Here is a 6618-nt window from a genome sequence, read left to right as displayed (position 1 = left end):
CGTTCCCTCTACTTCCTGCAGTACTGGAGCTGGCACGTGGCTAAACGGCAAGGAGTAGCAGTGGGAGCATAAGGGACCTGACAGGTCTCTCAATCAGCAAAGGGAGCAGGACTTTAAAGGTGGCTGGGGAGAAGGCTGATAACATTAAATATGACAACCTGGCTTGTGCTAAATGCTGATCTGGACTTTCCTGCTCTGTCTGGAGTGGTGATTGCACTCATAAATAAGGAAAGCCAGGGATAAGAAAAAGTCACCTGGGCCATCAAAGCTCATCTCTCCCGTACATTAACTCTCCCATTATGGCATCTAATTGGATTTTTAATAACCTCAATATATTTTCCTCTATTACCTTGCTTGGTAGATTATTCCAAAGATTTATCACTTTTCTGAGTACAGACATTTTTTTTTTCCCTGATAACTTTTCTAAATTTACTTTTCACTAATTTCTATGTCCAATGTTCCTCCCTCAACCAACACCACCAAAAGCAAACCAACTGATCATTCATTTAATTTCCTTGATGCTGGATCATACAGTGAGCAAAATTGATGCTGCATTTGCCAAGTCACTGCATTTCAAAGTAATTCAAGTGCTATGGGATGTTCGTGAGAGACGTAATGAGCTGCTCTATTAATTTTAATTTGTTATACAATACCATGAAGAAAACCCAACTGATTCCAGCTGGACAGGACTAACTGTAAAGGGAACCATTTATGAAAAATAGATTAGAAAAGCGTAAACTCTTAAGTCTAGAAAGCAGTTAAAGGGGAACAGCATAGGAACATGTATAGGTCATTCAGCCCCTCGAGCTTGTTCTGCCATCCAATTAGATCATGGCTGATCACCAGAATGATACCGGGGCTAAAAGGGTTAAGTTATGAGGACAGGTTGCATATTGGCTTGTATTCCCTTGAATATAAAAGATTAAGGGGTGACCTAACTGAAATGTTTATGATGATTAAAGGAGGTCATAGGATCGATAGAGAGAAACTATTTATTCTGGTTGGAGTGTCTAGGGGGCATAACCTTAAAATTAGAGCTAGGCCATTCAGGAGTGATGTCAGAAAGCACTTCTTCATGCAAAGGGTAGTGGAAATTTGGCCCTCTCCACCCCAAAAAGGCTGTTGAGGCTACCTCAATTGAGACTTTCCAAACAGGTTGATAAGACTTTTGTTAGCCAAGATTATTAAGGGTTACGAAACCAAGAAGGGTGGATGGCGATAAGATACAGATCAGCCATGATCTAATTGAATGGTGGAACAGGCTCGAGGGGCTGAATGGCTTAGTCCCGTTCTTATGTTCTTTCCCTTTAACTAACTGCTTTCTAGCTTTTCTAATCTATTTTTCATAAATGATCCCCTTTACATTGGTCCGGTCCAGCTAGAATTAGTTGGGGGTTTTTCTAGTTGTAATGAGCATTGCTGGAATAAAGAAAAAATACTAATTGTGGGGAAATGGAACTGCAATTTTACAGCTGGAATCCATTCAATAAAGGCTATACTAATGGTTACATTTTTAAAATTAATCAAGTTAAATTAATCCATTCATAATAAAATTTTAACAAATTTCTAATGGAAAATATTAAAAATAGATGAAACCCTCTCAGGCAACGGATATTGGATAGGTTAATCATATTGTTAATATATTACATAATTAGTTTAATAATGAATATTTTTCAACAATTTCTCATCGAGATTGGTGTGAGGAATAAATAACAAGGGATTAAGGCTTGTTAAATGAAGTGAGGTTTTATGGGCTGGTGAAGTATAGACCTGATTATAGATAAGAGCCTGTTCCGTCGACTCCTAAATTTTGAAATTCTAGTTTGTAATATTTAGTTTAAGTAACTATAGCATCAAATACGTAGACTCATTGACAAAGAGTGGAAAATTCATTTTGTTTGCTTGAACTTAGACCTAAATCGGAATGAGAAAGATGCTTAGCTTAAGTATGAGTCATCTCCCCCAAAGGTAATGTGTAACTCAGCCATTCAGCGCAGAAGGCACCAAGTTACGAGCTCTACGCTGTGCTGAGTTAATTGAACTCAGATAGAGCAGCAGTTGACATTATGATTTACCTCAGTGCCCCTGAGCTATGGAGGAGGAAAAGCAGGCACCAATCCTGCTCCTGGTCACTATCCAAATGATCCTTAATGCGGGCGTCGAATGAGGAGAGGATCGGGCTTAGTTGTGATGTCTGCCAATGCACACTATCCAGAGTCACACATGGAAAGTAGATACTTGGGCAAGGGCTGAATGGCTGCTTGAACCTGTAGTATTGTAACCCAGAATGAGTTAGCATCTTCAGAAATGGTAGGAAAAAAATTAGAATGAGGAAAAATAAAAAAGGAGACCGAGTTACAATTCTTTGTAGCTTCTGGTGGTTGGAATTGTTGAATATAAATCAAGTTAAGGTCCATTTACCAGCATGTAACCCTTCAGACACACTTATAGCCATCAGATGTTGCCTTTTTTGTGACTATTTTGCACAAGTTGGACCATATATTTTAGTTAGATAATTATATTGGGGGAAATATAGTTCTGCATTGTTTTGCTTCACCAATGAATTTCATTGTGTACATGACAAAATCACATGGTGCAATATTAACTAAGTTAAATTAATCCAATTACACTAAAAGTTTCATGATACTTTTAAAAATACATTGACTTAAATTATTTAGAAAACTTGCCATCCTCTTACAAATATTAGTAATCGTCAGTAAAGACTAAAACTCGGCCAAGGCAGAATTGTTCACCAGCACTACTAAGAGTAGACAAAGTGCAACTTATCAACTGGACAATGCAGGTCTGAATGGAAAATTATTTAAAAAGTATATTTGTCTGGTTTACAGCTTTATAAGTAAATATATATTATTTTCAAGGTGTTCTAATATATTTGGATCTTACAAACTTCCAGGTATCTATCAAGTAACCTCCAACTCTGCATGTATATATTAACATAAAGTATGGAATTTCTTTTGAATTTTGAAGCCAGCCAAATGGAGTGCAATTTTTTTTTCTGCAATATTCTTAAGTTACAAGAAAAGGAAATTTGGCCATTAAGCCTTCAACTTTCAAGGAGATAAGGGCCCTTGTTGCACCCATTGCATGGGCATAAAACGGGCACAAGGGCCAATTCTGGAGACCCAACGTTCCATGTCCAAAGTACACCCGAATGACATACCTGGTGGCTGCCTAGAACAGGCATTAGGCCCCTTAAATGTGTAAATGAGGGGCCCAGAGCCTGTTTTAGGACACCTAGCCGAAACTGGTTAACAGGAGCCATTTCTGCTCCACTCCGGATTCATTGGCGGCCATTAAGTTTCTTGCAATAAAAAATTTTAACGATCGTTGCTCTGGAGCTAGGAGGAGCAGGAGTGCTCCCGATCGCCATCCCTGCCCTTGTTAACGCTCCAACCCTCTCCCGGGATTTACCTTCAGGCTACTGCTGGCGAGGCAAGCGGCTCGAAATTCATTTTCTTAAAATGGGCGAGCTTGCTGTAGAGGCATGACAGGCTCTGGCAGCTCACCTAAACAATGTTAATGAGACCCAATATTGGGCAGGCCTCCCAGTTGAAGTGGGTATTCTGTGGGCGGTGCCCATTTCAGGTCTGAAAATGGGTTTAAAGGAATTTATTTCCCAAGAAGTCATCAGTTGGCTGGACCCTGCACTCGGGAATTCCCTCATAAAATGCATCTGTCTCTCCACCTCTCTCTTCCTTTAAGATCTTCCTTAAAATCTACCTCTTTGACCAAACTTTTGGTCACTCCTCCTAATACTTTGGCCCAATATCCATTTTTCTTCTTCATGCTTCTGATAAACACCTTGGGATATTTTTCTCTGTTAAAGGCACTTAATAAATGCAAGTTGTTATTGTTCTTGTTCTATCTGCCTTCTCAGCCAATAACCAGCAGTAATCAAATTCAGCTCTGACCAGTTTTCTTTTGCATCCTCCCCTATTTTACTGAACGCACTAACACTTGCCGAGATATTGTTCCATGGGTGTTGGCAGCTTAGTCATTTCTCACCTAAGACGTTTATCATTAGTGAACCTAGCCAGTATCAGCAAGCTATTCACCAATGGGTGGCACCACAGCCAAGCTTGCTTCTGACCTCATTGACATTCACACATCACAGGATAGCAATCAATAACAGGAATTTGGTTGATTTTTCACCTCTTTAGCCCTGGAAGGCTCAGGTCAATTGTAGAGTCAGCTGGAATCAGCCAACTTGCCACATAATGGGAATTGGAGCTGAGGCCTTCCCAGCTATAAAACTTATTGCTGCACTGAGTAGCGCCTATGTATTAAAAAAAAAGCCTTAATCATCACAATCTGTTTCGACTATCTGCCTTTCTACCTTACAGATCACTATCACTGTGTTTCCATTGCCTCTCTATCACAATATTCCTTTCTCCCAACTGCTTTTCCTTCATTTCTTTGCATTAGTTTTTAATCGTTCAGGCAACATCTTTCAGTAGAACTCTTCCCCTTCTGTCTGTATGTTTTCTCTCTTTCTTTTACCTGGTCTGTTGCCTTAAATTTCTAGTTCCATCTCTTCCCTCTCTGCACCACCCAGATTGATTTTTGAAGAACTGGTATGTCCAAACTCAGTGATCCAAACATGCACTCCTTCCTATTGTCAATATTCACTCATTCCTATTCTTACTTTCCCCTGAAACTAATTCACTTTGAAAAGCTAGAGTGAATTAAAACATGCTGCTGTGCCCGTCTGTCACTAAAATGTATTGCTAAGCACCTACACAAAATATTTTCTTGATAAATATCCTGGTAGCACAGCTTTTTCAATGTGTTGTTTTTCAAAACCTTTTTGACTAACAGTAGCTACAATTTCAACAAAAACAAAGGCTGGTAAAAGCCAATCAGGCATCACAACTTCCAAGTAAAAGCAATATTTCTGATTAAGCACCTCAGAAAGCGAACAAGCATCAGTGCACCCACTATCAACACCTTGAATCTGTAGCATATTGAAAGCTTCATCCTCACCTTATCAAATCCACATTCTTCTTCACAGATTTTCAAAAGCTTGCTGCACGTTGTGACTTCCCATTCCAGTCACGTCTTATGTGAGGTGGTCCTCAATCACCACACTGTACCAATTTACACCAACACCATCACCGCTGACATTCTCAAAGTGTTGTAACTTTATGTTCCAATCAGTTCTCTTCCTAAGCACAGTGCCCGTTAAATGTGTCAATGTTGTGGGACTGTCTATCATCTTTACTGCACGACAGCAGCATTCTCTAAGTCAGAATGTTTGTATTGTGGTCCTGTGTGAAGTGTCACGGTGTGGCATAGTAATGAAAATGAATGGTATAATATTAACATATTTAGTGATGATATTTGGCACAGGGGGATTAGGAAGCAGATGATTCCAATACTACTACTACTAAATTCTAGTCCGTCAGCTCAGTAGTGATGAAGGGGCCGAAGGAATTTACTCCATTGTTGTTGGTTCTGAACTTGCCTGGCTGCTTCAGTCATCTGTACCCTTTACAGTAAAAAAATCACTCTTTACATTGTCCATTCAGCGATTCCTTGGTCTTCCTCAGCTTTTTGTTCCATGTACTTCCATATTTAGGGCCATGAAAGGTGTTTTAGATGTTTACATTCTTGAAATTCTTCAAACCATTGCAGGCCTCTTTCTTGGCTCTTCTGTATAATTGTTGTTTCTTATTATATAATTCCTGAGTCTTTACACCCTGTATACTCCCAGTATTCCTCTCAACTAACACATCTCTGGTGTTAGTATCTTTTGCTCGTCAACATTTCTAATGTTTCAATATTCAGAACTATATGAGGATAACCATCGCTTCATAAATTCATACTTTAATTTTTACCAAAATTCCACAATTCATTCAGTGTCAGAGATCTGGAATTTGCCAAGTGTTCGACTATTACTCCTTGGCTACTCTCACTCGATTTAATATGCTGCAGCTTTTAATTACAAACGATGGCCCAGAAATTACTTAAAAAGAACGGTGAGCTCACTCACCGTTGTTAGTGGTGAAATCGAGGAGCAAGTTCCGGCATTCGCACATGCACTGTGAAACGCGAAAATCTGGAACTTGCTCTTCCTGATTCGCCGGTGACATGACAGCTTCGAATTAAAGGAATATCGTTGGCTGGAATCAGTGGAAACAATGGACTAGCGCAAACTTGCTCATCTGCCCAGCTGGAAAGTAACTGATATCGCCACAAAACAGATATACTTAAAAATACCAGGTTCAAACTAATTTTAAGTCTTAATGGTTGCCAAACAACTAAAAATTGACTACTAAAAATGTGGAGTGTTAATAGTTTTTGGTCATTAAAAAAATTAAGAAAATTTTTTTAATTTTCTTTTTACTTTTCCTTTCTGTCTCTTTTATTTAATTCAATTATTTCTTACCTTCTCTTTTTTTTTGCTGCCTATCATTGTTTTTACAAATGATTTTAGTGTTGTACCCTTCACTTCCTGGATATTACATTCCAGCTTGCAGAAACTCTTTGCAGCTTGTCAAAAATGCTTCTATCTGATTGGTCAAGGGGAGAGAGTGATCCACTTGCTCCACCCATGGGTCCAAACTTCCCTGGAGCAAATGCTGGGCTCTTCTCTTA

The sequence above is a fragment of the Heptranchias perlo genome, chromosome 15 (assembly GCF_035084215.1).
Source record: "Heptranchias perlo isolate sHepPer1 chromosome 15, sHepPer1.hap1, whole genome shotgun sequence".
In the NCBI taxonomy this organism is placed as follows: Eukaryota; Metazoa; Chordata; class Chondrichthyes; order Hexanchiformes; family Hexanchidae; genus Heptranchias; species Heptranchias perlo.
The sequence above is the reverse complement of the archived record's forward strand: the minus strand, read 5'-3'. Positions refer to the sequence as shown.